The following is a 25,924-nucleotide window of genomic DNA, read 5'->3' as shown; positions in this document are numbered from 1 at the left end:
AAAAAGGATATTAAATCATCCAGATGAGAGCGTGCATGTTCCTGTGTCTAGAGTGGCCAATTGTAACACGTGTTTCCTTTCTTTATTTTGGCCGGGGCTCCAATATCGAATGCATTGTCTGTTTTCTTGAGTTCACAAAATTGGTGCTGCTTCTCCTTCCTAAAGAAGAGGGGTTTATCAGCCACACAGGGAGCCGCCTCTTCATCCAGTTCCATGACCTGAAATTACCCGGGGACACTTTATTCATTGTATAGACCTACAGGTGTTGTTCTTTTACCAAATCCCAGAAATGAGACTTGACATTAAATGCCGTCCTAAGCAGTTACTGTATGTGCTTTGCTCCATCTGGCTCATGTGATGGTAAACTTGAGATGAGACAACTTTTGCTTTGTAAATTCTCTGGCATAATTGAATATGGAAAAAATGTGCTATACAGCAATTCCCGACATAGTATTGGCTTGTGAATTGAGAGTTGATATTGAAAATAGTAATTTTTAGAAAGTCTTAGCTAGAGTGTATGTCCTAGTGATGTATCGTACCCATAATTTTTGGTTTTAGGTAGTAATGAGAATATCTTTTAGATCAAATTTTTGTTAACTATTATGTGAATATTAAAAAGCACATAATTAGATTGCAGTTAATGGAAGCCTTGTTTCCTGTGCTTTGTTTTGCTTAATCTGCAAACAGGCAACAGAGCCCCTCCTTCCCTGTAATGCAGGGCTTAGCTTTTGTATGCACTGGCCCTTCTCAGTGCCTACTTCTTAGCAGGCAGCCATAAGTCAATGCTGAAGTTGTATAAACTCAATAACAAGCTAATTTAGCATATTCATGTGTCATGAAAAACACTCTTAGTGATCACTTACATACTAAGCAGACCATTCATATAGGAACAAAACTCCCACACGTACCCATTTACCATTTTCTGCATTTCTACTGCTGGGGTCTTCTCAAATAAGGACTGCAGTGTTTTCATCCTCCAGGAACCCACAGTGACAACGCTATACATTATGACCAAACAGGATGAAGTGTCACCATAGATGTGCACAGACACTTACTATGGTGTGCCAGGTGCGGGGAGGGGGCTGCCAAGCCCATTTCAACCTGGAAACACACAGTTACAGAAATTTATTCTAGAGTTGGAGGCAATCTCAGAGCTCATGATGCAAACTTTTAGTCTCTCTCCTCAGACAAGTAAATAAAACCAACTTTAAAATAAATCACAAGCGGCAAAAAGGCCCCATGAGTCTGAAACATCCGCTTCCTGGCCAGGACACCGTGACACGGGCAGACAACAGAGTATCACGGCCTGGTCTTCCTGTGACCACCCCTCAAAGGTGGGGGTAGCCCTTTTGTCTAATACAGAAAAAAACACAGAGTGTCATTCAAAATGCAGAGGCACAGAATTATTTCCTGACAAAAATAAATAAATATAACCCAGGAGGGCAAATGTAATCAAATGGAGATAAGTCATCTACCCTATGAAGAGTTTAAGAGAATGGTCATAAACATGTGTTATGCCCAGATTTCAAGATCCCCAAAGAACCACCAAGGAGCATCGAGTTCGATGCAAAAGCAAAAGAGCCTTTATTCAAGCTCAAGCCAGGTCCCTCCGCTCCACCGGCGCAGCGGCAGCATGCGAAGAGCCCCGAGTCACAAGAGAACAAAGATTTTATAGGGTTTGGGATCGGGAGGTGGGGGCATACTTCTAATTGGTTGGGTGAGGGCTAGGGGCTAGTGACGCAAAGGCAGGGTGTGGCTAGAGTCTGGTTACACAAAGACAGGGGGTGGTCAGCATACTTTTGGCCTTGGGTTAGTTCCCCTTGCATTCCCATTGGCTGATTTAAGGGCAGGCTGGGTAACTGACACATTCTGTGGTTTGTATCTTGGAAGAGGGGTTAGGGACACAGCTATCAGTCCCGTTCTGTCCTTTCACATGCTCACTGACCCAGGGAGAAATTTGATGAACAGAGCAAGAACTTCAAAAAAGAAATGGAGAAGTCCAAACAAAAATGATGGAGTTGAGAATACAATGCATAAAGTGAAAAATAAATTAGAAGAATTTAATAGTAGATTAGATAAGGCAATAGAAAAAAAAATCAATGATCTTAAAAACATGGCAGTGGAAATTACTGAAGAAGAGCAGCAAAAAGGAAAAAATTAAAAAGTTTTTAAAATTTGAAAAAATTAAAGAAATTTTTTTTTTAAATTAAAAAATTTAAAAAAATTGAAGATAGCAACATATATGGAGGCAGGCAGGATGGCTACAGCATAGCAGGAGCTGCATTCCCTTGTTCCCCCGGGACTGGAACTACAGCTGAACTACTGTGCAATCAACTTGAAACCCGAGAGAAGTACAGCTGACAGGAAACAGGAGACCTCAGAGGCACTAAAGCAGCGGTTCTCAACCTGTGGGTCATGACCCCTTGGGGCTCGACTGACCCTTTCACAGGGGTCGCCTAAGACAATCAGAAAACACATATATAATTACATATTGTTTTTGTGATTAATCACTATGCTTTAATTATGTTCAGTTTGTAACAATGAAATTGGGGTCACTACAACATGAGGGTAGCAGCATTAGGAAGGTTGAGAACCACTGCCCTAATTGCTTGTATGATGGAAAATGTTATCAGAAACAGCCAAGTAATTTTCTGAGAAGTATGACAGAGGAGGTTGTTAAAGTTGGATTTTCCCTTCTTGTCAATTTAGGTAGTCATTTTCTAGTCAAGCCTTGTTTGGGTGACTTGCATTTTTCCCCACCTATGATCATTAATTAAAATTTCTTGGAATTCTCCCATAAGAATAGAATTGCATTACTAATAGAAGTTGGTTCACACCCATTGCTGGTCCAATATGACGTCCTTATATATTTAATCTAATACAAGAAAAAACATGCAAATTGACTGTACCTCTGCTATGCCCCAAGCCATGCCCACCAGCCAATCAGAGCGACTATATGCACATTAAACCAACCAAGATGGCAGCCAGCAGCCACCGAGCTGGAGCAAGCAGGAGGCTTGGTTGCCCCGGCGATGGAGAAAGCCAAGCTTCCTGCCTGCCCTGGCTGGCTGTGGCCTCCACTCAAGGCAATAAAGTTTCAATTATAGAAGATAAATAAATCCCAGATATCTACTTCCAGCCACCCTCCACTGGGAGCTTGGGTGGCTGGGGGCCATGACCAGCCTGCAAACAGCCATCAGCCCCTCACCCAGGATGGCCACACCCTCATGGGGTGAGGGTCTCTGCTGGGGGGCTTGGCCAGCTTTCAAACAGCCACCAACCCCTCACCAAGGCTTGTCAGGCACTCCAGTGGGGACCCCCACCCTGAAGGGGATTTGAGCAGCCTGCAAACAGCCATCAGCCCCTTACCCAGGCTGGCCAGGAACCCCAGCAGGATCCCCACCCTGATCTGGGACACCCTTCAGGGCAAACCAGTCGGCCCCCACGTGTGCACCAGGCCTCTATTCTATATAATAAAAAGGTAATATGCAAATTGACCCTAACAGCAGAACGACTGGGAATGACTGGTCACGATGACGCACACTGACCACCAGGGGGCAGATGCTCAATGCAGGAGCTTCTCCCTGGTGGTCAGTGCGCTCCCACAGGGGGAGCTCTGCTCAGCCACAAGCCAGGCTGACGGCTGCCAGGACAGTGGTGGTGGTGGGAGCCTCTCCCTCCTCCTCAGCAGCACTAAGGATGTCCGACTGCAGCTTAGGCCTGCTCCCCGCTGGCAAGTGGACATCCCCCGAGGGCTGCTGGGCTGCCAGAGGGATGTCTGACTGCCAGCTTAGGCCCTTTCCCCCCGAGGGGTCCCAGACTGTGAGAGGGCACAGGCCGGGCTGATGGACACCACCGAGTGCAGAAATTTTTGTGCACTGGGCCTCTAGTGGTTTATAATAGATGAAACATTTAAATCTATAGTGAAAAATTTGAATGATATATAGGAATAATCTGTGTGATGTATAGTTCTTAAGAAGTCACTTTCAGTGACTATTCATTTAGAAAGTTAAGAGTCTTTGCAATCAGAAAACTAATAATGTGGTTTTGAAAATCTTGCATCTTTACTATTTATTTGTCAGGTCATAACAGATCAAAATGTATTATTCACTTTTCTCCCTACTCATTGCACAAGCATTTCATAGAGATTGCTGGATGAAGAGGTGCTCTCAAGGAACACAGACCAACAAGCAGGCAAACAACCAGAATAATGCAGCAAGTGCAGATCTATGTACTAATGTTCTTAAAGCACAGATGGAGTATGCAAGAAAAAAAATCCCAGAAATCTTCACTGAGGTGGTCATATTTGAGTTGTCTTTTCGGATGAAAATAAGTTTGTCTGGCAGCCCAGAGGAGGCGGGGAGTAGTATCTGCTTTAATCACACTTGACTCAGTTTGTTCTGCCGCTAGGAAATATATCATATATAGCAATAATGAGACAAATGAAAGGGATCAATTCATAATTTGTGTTAAACCTTTCCAATAAGTTACAGAATGTAGTTCATCAACTAAGTTATGAGTCAAATTGTAACTTCTCAGTATGTCAATATATTCTCAATTTGTGAAATTCAGTTGTTCACTTCACATTGTTCATATAGATGTAAGCTCTTTATGATATTCATTGAAAAAACTTTGAGTTATAGATCTATATGTTTTAAACAAGAAAATAAGTTTTAAGTTGTAGACTTCTCTGCATGAGTAATATAAATATTCCAGGACATTCTGAAATGGTTTATTCTTTGGGAAAATGTTGCAGTTTAATTTTTTTTTATTTCCATAAGACTTTTTATTTTATTTTATTTTTTTAAAATATATTTTATTGATTTTTTACAGAGAAGAAGGGAGAGGGATAGAGAGCTAGAAACATCGATGAGAGAGAAACATCGATCAGCTGCCTCCTGCACGCCCCCGAGTGGGGATGTGCCCGCAACCAAGGTACATGCCCTTGACCGGAATCGAACCCCGGACCCTTGAGTCCCCAGGCCGACGCTCTATCCACTGAGCCAAACCGGTTCGGCTCCATAAGACTTTTTAATAAAAAGAATTGCATAGTGAAATGCAAGTGAGACATTTTAATAATTCTTTTTAATTAATTGCCAGCATTGTTCTCTTTTTAATTTTTAATCTTTAATTTCTTTATTGGTTAAGGTATTACATATGTGTCCTCATCCCCCCTTAATCCCCACTCCCCCCACCCCCTCATGCTTTCATCCCCCTGTTGTCTGTGTCCATTGATTGGGCTTACATGCATGCATACAAGTCCTTTGGTTCATCTCTCCCCCTTACCCCCACCCCCGCTTAGCTTCCCTCTGAGGTTTGACAGTCTGATTGCTGCTTCTCTGTCTCTGGATCTGTCCCTCTTCATCAGTCTATGTTGTTCATTATATTCCACAAAGGACTGAGATCATGTGGTATCTTCAAGAGAAAACTTTCAAAACATTACTATACTATGAATAAATAAAAATTATACAATATAAAATTACTATGAATTTAAAACAAAGGCACAACTCAATAATAAGGGGAAATGTTTTTAGAGTGCACTCAATTTTTAACCTGTAGAAAAGTGAAAGCTATCCTTATTATACAAAACATAATTTTAGATACTTTAATCATTCTTGGGTAGACAGTGTAGAAAGTGCTAGACTTTTTAAAAAGTATTTTATAGTGTACTTAGTATTAGGTATACTGGAATGAGGCAGAAAATGATGACAAGCATAGAGAGGATTTTGAATCTTAACAGGATATATATACATAATTTTTTTTTTAGAAAATGGGGGAAATAACAGTATAATATATACAAATAATACTTATTAGACATCATATAAAAATAAGAACAAATAGTAAATGCCAACAATGGAATTGGTAGCATGTAAGAAATTTTATTTGCTTTTTCCATTTAACAAAATTCCTGTTGTTACAAATCAATATATATTACTTTGCAATTACATTCTAGGCTCCAGTACATGCTATCTTAACAAAGAACACTTTCATAGAAATGTTAGGGCTGAGTAGAAGGGAGGAGTATTGCAGTTTCTATTCTAAAAATTCTAAAATGTCTATAAAGTCTTTTGCATCATGCAGATATTCATGAATGGCATATGTAGGGGGTATAGTAAGTTGGATAGAGGGTAAGGCAGTATCTGGGATGTGTGGTCTGCCTTGTGCTATGTGGTATTAAAAGGGGCCGTCTGCTCATATTGCTGGGATGGTTGTAGAGATGGTGGTGGTAGAGGTGCATAAAAATGTTGGCTCTAGATCTGCAAATGCACTTTCCTAATTAATCAAGGACATAGTATACGTACTGACTACCAGTATATCCCTTACTGTTTCAATATAAAGTCAGAGGAATATAATGTGTTCCTCCTTTCTAGGTCATGTCATTTCAGCTATTAAAATGGAAGAAGTTATTCTGTTGAAGCTAACTTGCATTAATTAAAGAGCTTTATGTTACAAACTATAGGAAATGGCTTAGGCTAATTGAGGAAAAAAATCAAGAACTTAACTGAACTTAGTAAAGGAAGGCTAATGACTTAGTCACAGTTTAAACAGCCCAGTATTTCAAAGGAGAGGAATTGAAGCAAGCCTAGCAGTGGAAAAACCTTCAAGTGAGTTGCAGACAAAGGATAACTCACTACTACCACCATCCCCAATCTCTCACTCTCCTGTTTTACTCTTCCAAGTTATCAGTACAGATTGGTCATGGATAGATGTTTACTCGGGGTAACTAGGTCGGATGATGACAGGAAGGTAGAGAAGTAATGACTTTACTTAACTAATCCGACTTGCCTATATATTTGGCAGAAAATAGAGCCTTTTTTCAAAGGAAGAAGTAAAAAATACTCAGATAAAAACAACAGCAACTGTAATCCATCTCTTAGCTTCTGTGTACTTGTGGACACATGGGTGCACATATAGTTCTTTTACATGTGTTTTTATGGGGAAGAATGCGGCACAAAATGAAAAGTTACAAGATAATCTAATATGTATACATAAAGGTGTCCAAAATATCATAGTACAGGTTTAAGCTTTAATAATTTCAAAAGGGTAAAAGCTACAAATTATAAAGATCATTTAAAAGGGGATCTATTTTATTTTCCATTTTCCAGTATAGTTTTTGGAATTATAAATAATACTTTTTGAATTTTAATTTTTTCTTTCATTATTTCTTTCTGAAGATGGCAGAGAGAGAAAAATTAACATTGGTAGTTAAAAATATAGAGTGTCAAATAAGTATAAATGACATGGATGTAAATAAAAATGTAAATTGTGTTTTTCAACAGTTGGTAGCTGTCACCCTTCTAAAGTTATTAAACTTAAATATGCACTATGACATTTTAGAAACCTGTATATATACACGTTAATCTAAATATTAGAGTATCCTGTAATTGTTCATTGTGTGCTCATCCTTCCCCATGGATACATATGTATAAGGAGTGTATGTGCACCTGTGTTTCCACAAGTTCGTAGAAGTTTAGAGGTGGATTATAATTGCTTTTGCTTTCATCCATGCAGTACCTTTTTATACTTCCACAATGTCTGCCTTCCAGCCAAATAATGGTGCAGCTGAATACATTAGAGTAAGATATTGAAAAAACGTATATCTTCATTTAAAGAAAGGGATATAGAAAAATATGTAAATTTGTTAACAAAGACCAATTGCATAGAAATGTGGGGGTGAATACAGGGGAGAAGAATTACAATCTGTACTATCAAGATTTTGTAGTGTTTGCAGTCTTTTGCATTAAGAATGTTTTCATGGATGGTATATAATAAAGTTGGAGAGAGGGAAGGCAGTATCTGGAATGACTTCTTGTCCCTTAGGAAAATGGTGGATGGTATTAAAAGGGGCTGTCTGCTGAGATAGGTGGTACGGTATAGAGATGGTGGTGGTAGGTATGAGTATAAAGGTTGGATAGTATGTCTGCTTGAAGGGAATGAGCCTCCTCAGTGGAGTTTAACCTTCACATCCTCTCTTCTACGGGCTGAAAAACAGTCTCTTTAGTTGTACAAGGTTGTCTTCATGGCAAAATGTTTGTCATTTAGCGTCTAAATAATGCCTTCTCTTCTTTCTCCTTCTTCCTCCTAATACGTGCTTTGAACTTTTAGATGAGCCATGGCATTATGGAAAACATGGCAGCTGAAGCCCTCTCTGACCCCATACTCCACATGGTCCTAAAGGATTGCTAAGCTAGGGAAGACCCTGCAGCAGGCCATGCACCTGAACCCACTGTCCAGGGCCACCAGCCACTCAGGTGTCTTAGCGCTGGGATACCAGCCCAGAGCTGGAGGCTGTGCTGGACTGTCAGCCTCCTTCCTTTTCTCCTGGGCTCCGCTGTCTAACATGGGCTCATGAGCAATTAGGTGTTTCTTCTCAGACATGTGATAGACGGGGACATTTTTACGGACCTTTCCAATGTAGGTCATTTCTTCCATTTTGATTTTTTTTGAGGGGGGCTCCCACCCTTCCTTTGTATGGTATAAGACGGCCACACCCCTTTTCAGTTGTACATGCATATAGTAAATTTTCATGGGCCTTACATCTGTCCCATGTACTGGGGGCATAAAGGGCTCGTTATTATTAGGTGTGTGGGAAGGAATGTAGGTATGTGAATAGTCAGAGGAGTTCTCCGTTTGCTCCGAGTCCTGGGATACAGTCATCTCCTTGATTTCTAGGAAATAAAATTTGAAACATAAAAAGATTAGAAAATATATGTAAGGACTGTAGGAGTTAAGGTACACATGCAGTATGTGACCATGTGAAGTAAAAATAGAAATATATGTGATATTTCAGAATTCAGTATGTGGTGTGCTATATCTGAGGTGTTTACATGGTATAACTATATAGAATGAGGATATAGGTTGAGTAGCATGTTCTTCTAGAGTTGTATATATATTCTTGACCATATTTTGGAAGTGTTTCTGTGTTGCTAAAAGAGAATGGCAAATCGGTGAATGCATGCTTGTTATGTAGTGTGACAGTGCATGTGAACAGTGCAGGAGTGGTACCTGTTTTAATGTGAGACAGTGAGACTGAGTGTGTTATGGGCTTTCAGAATGTTCACCTCTATGAAGGTCTTTTGGCCTGGTGGATGAAGTGGCATATGATTAGTAGGGACACAACAGATGAAAGTTCATTTCCTTGAGGCCATGTGAGTTTCTACAGTTTGACCTAAAGAGGTTATCTGTGTGAGGGGAAGTAGATTACTTATGGAACCAGTGTGTAAATGGGTGAGTCTGGAAATGATTGTGTGAAGGAATGAGGGTAACAGTGCATCTAGGTAATGCTGCTAGAGAATGGGAAATACAGATGAAGAAGTAAGGCCTGTGTATATGAGAGAACAAGGGAAAGTAGGAGAAATGGAGCCTTACTGGAATGGAGGAGGACAGATGTGTGAGTGAGTGTGTGAGGATCTGATTTTGTGCTCATCTGAGGGGAAGGTTCTGAGTAAACTCTCATATCCTTGTCAGCACTGTGCTCTACCTCAGGCACAGCTGTCCCAGTGCTGTATGTTGGGGATTTGTGCTGCAGGACTTTGCCCAGTTCTGGAAGGCGCACTCTCTACCTGTCCCTCCACAGAAGCCTTAGTCCTAGTCCTAAAGCCCTTTCCTGTTTTTGAGGGGAAAGTGAACTAATAGGGAGCAGGCTGAGGAATTGAGCTACAGCTCATGACCAAGCTCAGATCCCACCTTTGTATATTCCTTACCATCATCATATAGACGGGTATGCTTGGATGGGGTGGAGACACCGATAGGATGTTCTGAGAAGGAAGACTTTTCTCCTGCAGTCGGACCACAGGCTGGGGCTTCCACGGGTGACTCGGGCTGAAGGACATTGTCTTGGCTGATGCGGCGTCCTGGGCAATGGAAAAAAATAGAACATTGAGATGAGGCATTTCCTGAGGTCTGTGTCAATTCAAAAAGTACATGTTGAGTGGACATGACATGTGAGGCATCATTGCTACCCATGACACCTCTTCCCAAAGAAATTAATGAGTTTTCCATTTAAAATTACATTAACTCCAAACTATAAGTAAACGTACTAAATGGTGTGTTTTGTGAATATCAGTGGGATTGGGTATCAAAGTGTTATTTGAATGTAATGTGCTTGGTGTTTAAATGCATAATGTGTTGGTTAAAACTGGGTTAAGGTTTAATGTGAGGTTGATTTGGTATTTGCTAATGTGAATATGGGATGAACTTTATGTGACTGAAAAGGTTAAGGTTATGTGTGCTTTCTGTCTCTTATTAGTTCAGCACACACTTATGTATGTAGAATGCATTATCAATAATGATGTATTTATGTGCTTTATATATTATACTAGAGGCTTGGTGCACAAAAATTTGTGCACTTAGGGGTAGGGGGGCCCCTCAGCCCGGCCTGTGCCATCTCGCAGTCTGTGACCCCTCGGGGATGACCACTTGCTGGCTTAGGCCCGCTCCCCGGGGGATTGGGCCTAAGATGGCAATCAGACATTCCTCTGGCAGCCTGGCAGCCCTCGGGGGATGTCCATTTGCCAGCAGGGAGCAGACCTAAGCTGCAGTCAGACATCCTTAGCACTGCTGAGGAGGCAGGAGAGGCCCCCACCACCACCGCTGTACTGGCAGCCATCAGCCTGGCTTGTGGCTGAGCAGAGGTCCCCCCTGTGAGAGCGCACTGATCACCAGAGGGCAGCTCCTGCATTGAGCGTCTGCCCCCTGGTGGTCAGTGTGTGTCATAGTGACCAGTCATTCCCAGTCTTTCTGCTGTTAGGGTCAGTTTGCATATTACCCTCTTATTATATAGGATAGAGTCCTGATGTATGGGTGGGGGCCGGCTGGTTTGCCATGAAAGGTGTCCCGAATCAGAGTGGGGGTCCTGCTTGGATGCCTGGCCAGACTGGATGAGGGGCTGATGGCTGTTTGCAGCTGGTCACACCGCCTTCAGGGTGGGATCCCCACTCGGGTGCCTGGCCAGTCTGGGTGAGGGGCTGAGGGCGGTTTTCAGCCTGGCGGGTGACTGAAGCTCCCAACCTCTCCTTTTTTTCTTTTCTTTTTTTTATACTGGGATTTTTTTTACCTTCTATGGCTGTCACTGGAGCTGAGAGGCCGCTTTAGCTCTGAGGCTCGGCTCCAGCTCTGAGACCTCTGCTTCTGAAAGCATATATCTGGGCTATGTTTAGCTTCTATAATTGAAACACTGTTGCCACTCCAGCTCTGAGGCCTGGCTGGCTGAAAGCAGATTTCTGGGGATTGTTTAGCTTCTGTAATTGCAACATAGTTGCTTAGACTGCAGCTCAGAAGTCAGCGGCAGCAGGCTGGAAACCTTGGCTTCCTCCATCACTGGAGCAAGCAAGCCTTCCTGTTTACTTCAGCTGCCTGGCTGCCGGCTGCCATCTTGGTTGGCAGTTATTTTGTATATCGTACTGATTAGCCAATGGGAAGCATGTCGGAGGTATGGTTAATTACCATGTTTGTTTATTATTTAGGATGTTGTTTAGTTAAGGCATGTTATTACTGAGAATATACTCTTTGAGACTAGAGCAGTTAGTATATTTGCAAAATGTGAGGGAATAATTAAAGGGGATGTGGAAATGAAGTGATATAAAAGTAATAATACCTGTGCTTTGAAAAAAATGACAGAGAGTTTAGAGGAGGATGTGTAACATTAGAAATTGAACGTATGAAATATGGGGCATGGCTACAGTGTTCTGGACAGGTTCAAGCCTTGACCTAATAGAGGGCACAGTCCTCTCGTGGCCACGTGCAAGTCCTAGCTGGAAGGCTGAGCCTTCACAACACAAATATAGCCAACAGCTATAGTTTTAAGCTTAAACCTATGGTCCGAACACATGGCCCCACATGCCTGTGTGGTAGAGTTCAGGTGCATGCAGTTGAGTAGGGTTGAGAATGCTGTTAACAACTTGATCACGCTCCTAGTTTGCCTCTTGGCATCTGCTATAAAATAAAGACTCTGCTTGTGTGCACTGGTGCTGTCTCCTCATCAGGGAGCAGCGTCCCACCAAGATACAGCTTTCATTCTCTTGTCTGTCTTTGTTAATCCTTTCATCCCTCCACTCAGGATCACTATTAGCTGTGCTGGCTCAGCACAATGAAAGATTGAGTTCTGACGGGATTCAGATAGAATATGAGAACTAAGGCCTAGCAATCTAACTCTTATGCATTCACCAAAAAGAAATGTATCCATAGTGAAAAATACATGCAACATATTACCCACAATATCACTTTTCAAGCAGCTCAGACTCAAAGCAACCATAATGACCAGATAATTATAGTCAACAAAAATATAATATTCATGCAATGATATACATGTACCAAAAAGGAGCAAAATTAATGTCATAAACAACATGGATAATTCAACAAATATATTGATTAATGAAAGGAGCTAGACACAAAGTATATTCTGTGCCCTCGTATTTCCATAAAATTTAAAAGCAGGGATACTGATCAAGCATCTTAGGAGTCAGAGAAATCATAACAGTTTGCATGGCATGGACAAAAATCCAGCATGGAGAATTTAGAGGCATGTGGAATGTTATTGGGACATGAATGATGGGGACAGTGACAGCAAAAGGATCTTATAAGAGATGAATGTGAATGGGAAATACTGGCTATGTAAATATATGGATGTGATGGTGTCTTTTCCTGGGTATCTCTGCACTGTACCTCAAGTTCAGTTCTTGAGGATCCTACCACGTTGGGCCTGTGTTAAGTTATTAGTGCTTCCCAGGATCCTGGTAATATGACATGTGCTTGGCCAGCTCATAGGAAAGTATTCTTCCATGTTTCTCTGATAAAACTCTCATCCCCTTAGGCCCTCTCCCATGATTTCCTCAAATAGAACACTGTTCTCCACTGATCTCCTTGGGCTCCCTCCAGCTCTTTGCGGTATTTTCCCTTGCTTCCACCGCTGATCCTACTAAGACAGTGAAGGAGAACCTTTTGAGCTCTTCCATTCAGCATTTTGAAATACCCTAACTTAACTCTGGTGCCGTGTCACATATAGAAATTTTTTGATATTTGCAACGATAGTAAAACAAACATTTATATATTTAATATTTATTTTATATATTTAAATGCCATTTAACAAAGAAAAATCTACCAAAAAAATGAGTTTTCTTGTCACCTCTGACAGGTGTGTCATAAGTTCGCCATCACTGTGCTAAGGTGATGAAGAATCATTGGAGTGTCTGTTTGTACTGGGTAGCTTGTTTTTGGTTAATGGACAGAAACACTCAGCTCAACCATGGGTTCTGTCTAGATCCCACCTCCCTTTGCATCCTACTCAATAGTCCCTCCTTACCAGCATCATTTTGCCTGTCTTTAGAAGAGATGGAGGGAAAACTCTCTGAAGAGGAGGCCTTCCATGCTTTCTGGCATTGAGTTGGGGCCTCTGCCTTGTGCCTGCACTGTGAAGCATCTCCTGAATTCAGCTTTGCTGAGAAATTAAATAAAAGTAATAGATACGCATCCCATTCCTGTAATTTGTGTATTTACCTGTCCATTAAACAAAGCGTCTACCATGTACCACATTCATTGAGCACACACAGCCTGGATGGGTAGTGTTATGTGGTTCCTATGAAAATATTAAATGCATGGAGTAGTTATTGTGCTAATATATGTCCTGGGTGACTGGGTTTGTTCAAAGTGGCTTCTTTGAAAATGGAACCGAGATTGCTGTCTTCTTTCAACCTGGACATAAAACTATGTTATCTTTGTTAGCTTCCCTTGAAGGTATTTTTGACCATGAGATTATATGACTACAATGGAAAATGATTGGAAATGACATGGGCCATTTCAGGCTTCGCCATACAAACCTTTAATGTGCCACACTGTGCTCTTTTGTTTCTTGACTGGCTGGAATGCTGGCATCTCAGAGGCTGCAGTACAGAAAACTTTTTTTTATCCCAATTATATTTATTTATTTATTTTATTTTCTCTTTTTATTGCTTAAAGTATTACAAAGGGTATTACATATGTGTCCTCCCCCCCCCCCTTGACAATCACCTGGCCTCCCCTACCCCGCAAGGGAACTTTTTGATGTGGTTGATGGAATACTGGGAAAGAAAATTTTTAACATAAGCAAGCTAGAAGATGTGTGTGAAATCTATAGGGGTTAAGATGTTCATGACCCACACGAGAATTTGGAGTGAAAGTTCATGTGCATATTATATTTCAGAATTCTATGTCTGGGATACTTTGAGGTGTTTACATGGTATAACAAAGTGGGAATGAGGATGTAGTTTTGTATGCAAGTATTTTTAGAATTCTATGTATGTATTAGAATATTTCTGGTGAGTGTTTTCCATGTTGGTAAAGAGGATGTGGATGAGTGTGTGCATGTTTGTAAGTTGTATGACAGTACATGTGAAAGGTGCAGGACTGGTCCTTGTTCTTACTGTAAGACAGTGAGACTGAGAGTATTGGGGAAGGGTGTATGAGATCTCAGAATATTCAGTTCAGTGAAGATCTGAAGGCCTGGTAGCTGAAGTGCCATACAGATTAGAAAGGAGACAGATGAAAGTAAATTTTCTTCAGGGCATATATGTTCATTAGACTTTGACCAAAAGAAGTTTTCTGTGTGAGGTGATGTGGATTATTTATGGGATTAATATGTGCATATTGTGGAATTTGTGAATCTGACAATGATTATGTGATGAAGTGAAGGTAAGAGTGTATCTCCGTAATGGGAATGGAGAATGGGAAAGAGAGATGAAGAGGGAAAGCCTGTGTATATGATAGAACAAGGGAAAAGGAGGACATACAGAGCCTTACTTGGTATGGAGGATGACAGATGTGTGAGTGAGTGTGTGAGGATCTGACTTTGTTCTTCCCAGAGAGTAAGGTCTGTGTAAAATGTCATACACACACATCAGCACTGTCTCTTGCCTCAGTTTCAGCTGGCGCTATGCTGGAAATTGGTGCTGAGCGACCTTGCCCTGTCCTTGAAGGCACACTGCCTACTTGTCTGTCTGCAGGAGCCTTAGTCCTAGTCCCTCTTTCCTGAAGTCCTTTTCTGCATTTGAGGGGAAAATGAACTAAGTAGAGAGTAGGCTGAGCAATTAAGCTACATCTCTTGATCAAGTTCAGATCCCTCCTTTGTTTATTCCTTACCATCCTCATCACGACGTGTTTTTCTGAACATGTGTACCTCCACACACCCCTTAGATGGTGAGAAAATAACGTTGATAGGTTTACAGAAGGCAGACTTTTTCCCTTCTGCCTGACCACAGGCTGGGGCCTCCAATGGTGACTTGGGTAGAGGTGTCTTGTCTTGGGTATTGCAGGGTCCTGGGCAATGGAATAAAAAAGAACATTGAGATGAGGCATTTTCTGGGGTCTTTGTCAATTCAAAAACTGCATGTTCAGTGGACATTACATGTCAGGCATCATCATTTCACTTGACACTTGCTCTCACTGTAATTAAGGTGACTTTCCCATTTAAAATTATATTTATTCCAAGCTATAAGTAAACTCTTATTAAATGGTGTGTTTAGTGGATGTCAGTTGGATTGGGTATCTTGCACATGATATTTCTGGAGATCTATCTATACAGATTATCAACACCTTCGAATCATGCCTGAAAGACAGTTTGCAGGGATTAAAAGGTGGATATCAATTCAAATTCCTCATGAAAAATTGTGCATTTAGCAGATATATGGTGTGAGTTTTATGAAGTTTTATGAAGTTCTTAATGAATATCAATATATTTACATTGCTCTTTATACTGAGATATATATATATATATATATATATATATACAGACCTGTAAAAGGATAAATGTTTATTTTTGAAGAAATTATACACTATTTTGTCACTGTTCCTGTTTCAATCTTAGCAAGCTTGCTGCTGCTTAATTCACTGTTTTAGATTATCTTCATGTCTCTGGGATGTGTGCACTATAGTATTATTCATATTTATAGCAAAATGCCATGGTGAATGTAATGTACTTAGTGTTTACATTTCTAATGCGTTGGGTAAAACTGGGTTGAGGTATAATGTTTTATTGAGTTGGTGTTTGCAAACGTTAATGTGGAATGAGCTTTGTGTGACTGAGGAGGGTATGTGTGCTTTTTGTCACTGTGTTAGTTCAGCACATATTTATTGCATAATGTGTAGATTGCATTATCAACAATAAAGGACTTACGTGCTTTATATATTATGTTGTTTCGATAAGGAATGTTATCACTAAGAATATTGTCTTTGAGACTAGAGCAGTTAGTATATTTCCAAAATGTGAGACAATAGGTATAGAATCTGGGGATGTGAAAATCAAGGTTTATAAGAGAAAGAGTGCCTGTGCTTTGAAAATAATGGCAGAGAATGCAGAGAATATTTTGTAATACTAGATATGCCATAACCAGAAATTGCATTAGAAAGCAAAGTGCGAAGTATTGACTTTTGAGGAGGTTAAAATAGAATATGGCCCCTATGGCCTAGCATTCTAATTCTTCAGCATTCACCTCATAGAATTATGCTCGTATTGATAAATATAAGTAATAGATTGCCCAGAACATCACATTTTCAAGTAGTTTAAGTCAAAGCAACCTGAATGATTGGAAGAGTATAATCAATGAAGAAATAATATTCGTAAAATGATATACATATCCCAAAAATGAACAAAATTAACATCATGTACAACATGAATGAATTACACAAATATAGTAATGAGTGAAAGGAGCTAGACACAAAGTATATACTTTGCCCTTGTATTTCCATAAATTTTAAAAAACAGGGATACTAGTCTAGTGTCTTAGGAGTCAGAGAAATCATAACGGTTTGCATGGCATGGACAAAAATCCAGCATGGAGAATTTAGAGGCATGTGGAATGTTATAGGGAAATGAATGATGGGGACAGTGACAGCAAAAGGATCTTATAAGAGATGAATGTGAATGGGAAATACTGGCTATGTAAATATATGGATGTGATGGTGTCTTTTCCTGGGTATCTCTGCACTGTACCTCAAGTTCAGTTCTTGAGGATCCTACCACGATGGGCCTGTGTTAAGTTATTAGTGCTTCCCAGGATCCTGGTAAAAGACATGTGCTTGGCCAGCTCATAGGAAAGTATTCTTCCATGTTTCTCTGATAAAACTCTCATCCCCTCAGGCCCTCTCCCATGATTTCCTCAAATAGAACACTGTTCTCCACTGATCTCCTTGGGCTCCCTCCAGCTCTTTGCGGTATTTTCCCTTGCTTCCACCGCTGATCCTACTAAGACAGTGAAGGAGAACCTTTTGAGCTCTTCCATTCAGCATTTTGAAATACCCTAACTTAACTCTGGTGCCGTGTCACATATAGAAATTTTTTGATATTTGCAACGATAGTAAAACAAACATTTATATATTTAATATTTATTTTATATATTTAAATGCCATTTAAGAAAAAAAATCTACCAAAAAAATGAGTTTGCTTGTCACCTCTGACAGGTGTGTCATAGGTTCGCCATCACTGTGCTAAGAAGATGCAGAATCATTAGAGTATCTGTTTGTACTGGGCAGCTTGTTGTCGGTTAATGGACAGAAACACTTAGCTCAACCATGGGTTCTGTCTAGATCCCACCTCCCTTTGTATCCTACACAATAGTCCCTCCTTACCAGCATCACTTAGCCTGTCTTTAGAAGAGATGGAGGGAAAACTCTCTGAAGAGGAGGCCTTCCATGCTTTCTGGTGTTGAGTTGGGGCCTCTGCCTTTTGCCTGCGCTGAGAAGCATCTCCTGATTTTAGCTTTGCTGAGAAATTAAATAAAAGTAATAGATACGCATCCCATTCCTGTAATTTGTGTATTTACCTGTCCATTAAACAAAGCGTCTACCATGTACCACATTCATTGAGCACACACAGCCAGGATGGGTAGTGTTATGTGGTTCCTATGAAAATATTAAATGCATGGAGTATTTATTGTGCTAATATATGTCCTGGGTGACTAGGATTGTAAAAAGTGGCTTCTATGAAAATGGAACCGAGATTGCTGTCTTCTTTCACCCTGGACATAAAACTATGTTATCTTTGTTAGCTTCCCTTGAAGGTAGTTTTCACCATGAGAATACATGACTACAATGGAAAATGATTGGAAATGACATATGCCATTTCAGGCTTCGCCATAGAAACCTTCAATGTGCTGCTCTGTGCTCTTCTGTTTCCTGATTGGCTGGAATGCTGGCATCTCAGAGGCTCCAGTAGAGGAAACTTTTTGAAGTGGTTGATGGAATACTGGGAAAGGAAATTTTTAACATAAGCAAGCTAGAAGATGTGTGTGAAATTTATAGGAGTTAAGATGTCCATGACCCACACAAGAATTTGGAGTGAAAGTTCATATGCATATTATATATCAGAATTCTATGTGTGGGATACTTTGAGGTGTTTACATGGTATAACAATGTGGGAATGAGGATGTAGTTTTGTACGCAAGTATTTTTAGAATTCTATGTATGTATTAGAATATTTCTGGTGAGTGTTTTCCATGTTGGTAAAGAGGATGGGGATGAGTGTGTGCATGTTTGCAATGTTGTATGACAGCACATGTGAAAGGTGCAGGACTGGTCCTTGTTCTTACTGTAAGACAGTGAGACTGAGAGTATTGGGGAAGGGTGTATGAGATCTCAGAATGTTCAGTTCAGTGAAGATCTGAAGGCCTGGTAGCTGAAGTGCCATATAGATTAGAAAGGAAACAGATGAAAGTAAATTTTCTTCAGGGTATATAGGTTCATTAGACTTTAACCTAAAGAAGTTTTCTGTGTGAGGGGATGTGGATTATTTATGGGATTAGTGTGTGTATATTATGGAATTTGTGAATCTGATAATCATTATGTGATGAAGTGAAGGTAAGAGTGTATCTCCGTAATGGAAATGGAGAATGGGAAAGAGATGAAGAGGGAAAGCCTGTGTATATGATAGAACAAGGAAAAAGAAGGACATACAGAGCCATACTTGGTATGGAGAGTGACAGGTGTGTGAGTGAGTGTGTGAGGATTTGACTTTATGCTTCCCAGAGAGTAAGGTCTGAGTAAAACGTCATACACACACATCAGCACTGTCTATTGCCTCAGTGTTAGCTGGCGCTGTGTTGGAAATTTGTGCTGAGCGACCTTGCCCTGTCCTTGAAGGCACACTGCCTACTTGTCTGTCTGCAGGAGCCTTAGTCCTAGTCCCTCTTTCCTGAAGTCCTTTTCTGCATTTGAGGGGCATATGAACTAAGTAGAGAGTAAGCTGAGCAATTAAGCTATATCTCTTGATCAAGTTCAGATCCGTCCTTTGTTTATTCCTTACCATCCTCATCACGACGTGTTTTTCTGAACATGTGTACCTCCACACACCCTTTAGATGGTGAGAAAATAACGTTGATAGGTTTACAGAAGGCAGACTTTTTCCCTTCTGCCTGACCACAGGTTGGGGCCTCCAATGGTGACTTGGGTAGAGGTGTCTTGTCTTGGGTATTGCAGGGTCTTAGTCAATGGAATAAAAAAGAACACTGAAATGAGGAGGCATTTTCTGGGGTCTTTGTCAATTCACAAACTCATGTTCAGTGAACATTACAGGTTAGGCATCATCATTTCACTTGACACTTGCTCTCACAGTAATTAAGGTGACTTTCCCATTTAAAATTATATTTATTCCAAGCTATAAGTAAACTCTTGTAAAAAAAATTTGGTTGATACTTGCTTGAATTTACTTTTTTTTTACTGTCTTATTGCTTAAAGTATTACAAAAAGTATTACATATGTCTCCGTTTTTTCCCCTGCCCTTGACAATCCCCTGGCCTCCCCTACCCCCAGTGTCTTATGTCCATTGGTTATGGTTAAATGCATGCATACAGTCCGTCGGTTGATCTCTTGCCCACCTCCCTCCTACCCCCCAACCCTCCCTGGCCTTCCCACTGCGGTTTGACAATCTGTTTGAGGCAGGTCTTATTAAATGGTGTGTTTGGTGGATGTCAGTTGGATTGGGTATCCTGCATATGATATTTCTGGGGATCTTTCTATACAGATTATCAACAACCTCGAATCATGCCTGAAAGACAGTATGCAGGGATTAAAAGGTGGATATCAATTCAAATTCCTCATGAAAAATTGTGCAGATATATGGTTTGACTTTTATGAAGTTCTTAATGAATATCAATATATTTACATTGCTCTTTATACTGAGATATATATATATATATATATATATATATATATATATACAGACCTGTAAAAGGATAAATGTTTATTTTTGAAGAAATTATACACTATTTTGTCACTGTTCCTGTTTCAATCTTAGCAAGCTTGCTGCTCCTTAATTCACTGTAAGATTATCTTCATGTCTCTGGAATGTGTGTACTATAGTATTATTCATATTTATAGCAAAATGCCATGGTGAATGTAATGTACTTAGTGTTTACATTTCTAATGCATTGGTTAAAACTGGGTTGAGGTATAATGTGTTATTGAGTTGGTGTTTGCAAATGTAAATGTGGAATGAGCGTTGTGTGACTGGGGAGGGTATGTGTGCTTTTTGTCACTGTGTTAGTTCAGCACATATTTATTGCATAATGTGTAGATTGCATTATCAATAATAATGGACTTACATGCTTTATATATTATGTTGTTTAGATAAGGAATCTTATCACTAAGAATATTGTCTTTGAGACGAGAGCAGTTAGTATATTTCCAAAATGTGAGACAATATTTATAGAATATGGGGATGTGAAAATCACGGTTTATAAGAGAAAGAATGCCTGTGCTTTGAAAATAATGGCAGAGAATGCAGAGAATATTTTGTAATACTAGATATGCCATAACAAGAAATTGCATTAGAAAGCAAAGTGTGAAGTATTGACTTTTGAGGAGGTTAAAATAGAATATGGCCCCTATGGCCTAGCATTCTAATTCTTCAGCATTCACCACATAGAATTATGCTCATATTGACAAATATATGTAATAGATTGCCCAGAACATCACATTTTCAAGTAGTTCGAAGTCAAAGCAACCTGAATGATCAGAAGAGTATAATCAATGAAGAAATAATATTTGTGAAATGATATACATATCCCAAAAATGAACAAAATTAACATCATGTACAACATGGATGAATTACACAAATATAGTAATGAGTGAAAGGAGCTAGACACAAAGTTTATACTGTGCCCTTGTATTTCCAAAAATTTTAAAAAACAAGGATACTAATCTAGCGTCTTAAGAGTCAGAGAAATCATAACGGTTTGCATGGCATGGACAAAAATCCAGCATGGAGAATTTAGAGGCATGTGGAATGTTATAGGGACATGAATGATGGGGACAGTGACAGCAAAAGGATCTTATAAGAGATGAATGTGAATGGGAAGTACTGGCTATGTAAATATATGATTGTGATGGTGTCTTTTCTGGGTATCTCTGCACTCTACCTCAAGTTCAGTTCTTGAGGATCCTACCACGTTGGGCCTATGTTAAGTTATTAGTGCTTCCCAGGATCCTGGTAATATGACATGTGCTTGGCCAGCTCATAGGAAAGTATTCTTCCATGTTTCTCTGATAAAACTCTCATCCCCTTAGGCCCTCTCCCATGATACCTCAAATAGAACACTGTTCTCCACTGATCTCCTTGGGCTCCCTCCAGCTCTTTGCGGTGTTTTCCCTTCTTCCACTGCTGATCCTACTAAGACAGTGAATGCGAACCTTTTGAGCTCGGCCTGTCAGCATTTTGAAAACCCTAACTTAACTCTGGTGCCGTGTCACATATAGAAATTTTTTGATATTTGCAACGATAGTAAAACAAAATTTATATATTTAATATTTATTTTATATATTTAAATGCCATTTAAGAAAAAAATCTACCAAAAAAATGAGTTTGCTTGTCACCTCTGACAGGTGTGTCATAGGTTCGCCATCACTGTGCTAAGAAGATGCAGAATCATTAGAGTATCTGTTTGTACTGGGTAGCTTGTTGTCGGTTAATGGACAGAAACACTTAGCTCAACCATGGGTTCTGTCTAGATCCCACCTCCCTTTGCATCCTACTCAATAGTCCCTCCTTACCAGCATCACTTTGCCTGTCTTTAGAAGAGATGGAGGGAAAACTCTCTGAAGAGGAGGCCTTCCATGCTTTCTGGTGTTGAGTTGGGGCCTCTGCCTTGTGCCTGTGCTGCGAAGCATCTCCTGATTTCAGCTTTGCTAAAAATAAAATAAAAGTAATAGATACGCATCCCATTCCTGTAATTTGTGTTTTTACCTGTCCATTAAACAAAGCGTCTACCATGTACCACATTCATTGAGTACACACAGCCTGGATGGGTAGTGTTATGTGGTTCCTATGAAAATATTAAATGCATGGAGTATTTATTGTGCTAATATATGTCCTGGGTGACTGGGTTTGTTCAAAGTGGCTTCTTTGAAAATGGAACCGAGATTGCTGTCTTCTTTCAACCTGGACATAAAACTATGTTATCTTTGTTAGCTTCCCTTGAAGGTAGTTCTCACCATGAGAATACATTACTACAATGGAAAATGATTGGAAATGACATGTGCCATTTCAGGCTTCGCCATGGTAAACCTTCAATGTGCCGCTCTGTGCGCTTCCGTTTCCTGACTGGCTGGAATGCTGGCATCTCAGAGGCTCCAGTACAGGAAAGTTTTTGAAGTGGTTAATGGAATACTGGGAAAGAAAATTTTTAACATAAGCAAGCTAGAAAATGTGTGTGAAATCTATAGGGGTTAAGATGTCCATGACCCACAGGAGAATTTGTAGTGAAAGTTCATATGCATATTATATTTCAGAATTCTATGTGTGGGATACTTTGAGGTGTTTACATGGTATAACAATGTGGGAATGAGGATGTAGTTTTGTATGCAAGTATTCTTAGAATTCTATGTATGTATTAGAATATATCTGGTGAGTGTTTTCCATGTTGGTAAAGAGGATGGGGATGAGTGTGTGCATGTTTGCAATGTTGTATGACAGCACATGTGAAAGGTGCAGGACTGGTCCTTGTTCTTACTGTAAGACAGTGAGACTGAGAGTATTAGGGGAAGGGTGTATGAGATCTCAGAATGTTCAGTTCAGTGAAGATCTGAAGGCCTGGTAGCTGAAGTGCCATATAGATTAGAAAGGAAACAGATGAAAGTAAATTTTCTTCAGGGTATATAGGTTCATTAGACTTTAACCTAAAGAAGTTTTCTGTGTGAGGGGATGTGGATTATTTATGGGATTAGTGTGTGTATATTATGGAATTTGTGAATCTGATAATCATTATGTGATGAAGTGAAGGTAAGAGTGTATCTCCGTAATGGAAATGGAGAATGGGAAAGAGATGAAGAGGGAAAGCCTGTGTATATGATAGAACAAGGAAAAAGAAGGACATACAGAGCCATACTTGGTATGGAGAGTGACAGGTGTGTGAGTGAGTGTGTGAGGATTTGACTTTATGCTTCCCAGAGAGTAAGGTCTGAGTAAAACGTCATACACACACATCAGCACTGTCTATTGCCTCAGTGTTAGCTGGCGCTGTGTTGGAAATTTGTGCTGAGCGACCTTGCCCTGTCCTTGAAGGCACACTGCCTACTTGTCTGTCTGCAGGAGCCTTAGTCCTAGTCCCTCTTTCCTGAAGTCCTTTTCTGCATTTGAGGGGCATATGAAGTAAGTAGAGAGTAAGCTGAGCAATTAAGCTATATCTCTTGATCAAGTTCAGATCCCTCCTTTGTTTATTCCTTACCATCCTCATCACGACGTGTTTTTCTGAACATGTGTACCTCCACACACCCCTTAGATGGTGAGAAAATAACGTTGATAGGTTTACAGAAGGCAGACTTTTTCCCTTCTGCCTGACCACAGGTTGGGGCCTCCAATGGTGACTTGGGTAGAGGTGTCTTGTCTTGGGTATTGCAGGGTCTTAGTCAATGGAATAAAAAAGAACACTGAAATGAGGAGGCATTTTCTGGGGTCTTTGTCAATTCACAAACTCATGTTCAGTGAACATTACAGGTTAGGCATCATCATTTCACTTGACACTTGCTCTCACAGTAATTAAGGTGACTTTCCCATTTAAAATTATATTTATTCCAAGCTATAAGTAAACTCTTGTAAAAAAAATTTGGTTGATACTTGCTTGAATTTACTTTTTTTTTACTGTCTTATTGCTTAAAGTATTACAAAAAGTATTACATATGTCTCCGTTTTTTCCCCTGCCCTTGACAATCCCCTGGCCTCCCCTACCCCCAGTGTCTTATGTCCATTGGTTATGGTTAAATGCATGCATACAGTCCGTCGGTTGATCTCTTGCCCACCTCCCTCCTACCCCCCAACCCTCCCTGGCCTTCCCACTGCGGTTTGACAATCTGTTTGAGGCAGGTCTTATTAAATGGTGTGTTTGGTGGATGTCAGTTGGATTGGGTATCCTGCATATGATATTTCTGGGGATCTTTCTATACAGATTATCAACAACCTCGAATCATGCCTGAAAGACAGTATGCAGGGATTAAAAGGTGGATATCAATTCAAATTCCTCATGAAAAATTGTGCAGATATATGGTTTGACTTTTATGAAGTTCTTAATGAATATCAATATATTTACATTGCTCTTTATACTGATATATATATATATATATATACTATTTATATATATATACATATATGTATATGTATACATATATAGGCAGAGCTGTAAAAGGATAAATTTTTATTTTTGAAGAAATTATACACTATTTTGTCACTATTCCTGTTTCAATCTTAGCAAGCTTACTGCTCCTTAATTCACTGTAAGATTATCTTCATGTCTCTGGAATGTGTGTACTATAGTATTATTCATATTTATAGCAAAATGCCATGGTGAATGTAATGTACTTAGTGTTTACATTTCTAATGCATTGGTTAAAACTGGGTTGAGGTATAATGTTTTATTGAGTTGGTGTTTGCAAACGTTAATGTGGAATGAGCTTTGTGTGACTGAGGAGGGTATGTGTGCTTTTTGTCGCTGTGTTAGTTCAGCACATATTTATTGCATAATGTGTAGATTGCATTATCAATAATAATGGACTTACATGCTTTATATATTATGTTGTTTAGATAAGGAATGTTATCATTAAGAATATTGTCTTTGAGACTAGAGCAGTTAGTATATTTCCAAACTGTGAGACAATAGTTATAGAATCTGGGGATGTGAAAATCACGGTTTATAAGAGAAAGAATGCCTGTGCTTTGAAAATAATGGCAGAGATTGCAGAGAATATTTTGTAATACTAGATATGCCTAACAAGAAATTGCATTAGAAAGCAAAGTGTGAAGTATTGACTTTTGAGGAGGTTAAAATAGAATATGGCCCCTATGGCCTAGCATTCTAATTCTTCAGCATTCACCTCATAGAATTATGCTCATATTGACAAATATATGTAATAGATTGCCCAGAACATCACATTTTCAAGTAGTTCAAAGTCAAAGCAACCTGAATGATGGGAAGAGTATAATCAATGAAGAAATAGTATTTGTGAAATGATATACATATCACCAAAATGAACAAAATTAACATCATGTACAACATGGATGAATTACACAAATATAGTAATGAGTGAAAGGAGCTAGACACAAAGTATATACTGTGCCCTTGTATTTCCATAAATTTTAAAAAACAAGGATACTAATCTAGCGTCTTAAGAGTCAGAGAAATCATAACGGTTTGCATGGCATGGACAAAAATCCAGCATGGAGAATTTAGAGGCATGTGGAATGTTATAGGGACATGAATGATGGGGACAGTGACAGCAAAAGGATCTTATAAGAGATGAATGTGAATGGGAAGTACTGGCTATGTAAATATATGATTGTGATGGTGTCTTTTCCTGGGTATCTCTGCACTCTACCTCAAGTTCAGTTCTTGAGGATCCTACCACGATGGGCCTATGTTAAGTTATTAGTGCTTCCCAGGATCTGTAATATGACATGTGCTTGGCCAGCTCATAG

The sequence above is a fragment of the Myotis lucifugus genome, unplaced genomic scaffold, assembly GCF_000147115.1.
Source record: "Myotis lucifugus unplaced genomic scaffold, Myoluc2.0 scaffold_116, whole genome shotgun sequence".
NCBI classification, from domain to species: Eukaryota; Metazoa; Chordata; class Mammalia; order Chiroptera; family Vespertilionidae; genus Myotis; species Myotis lucifugus.
This window is presented reverse-complemented; position numbering follows the sequence as displayed.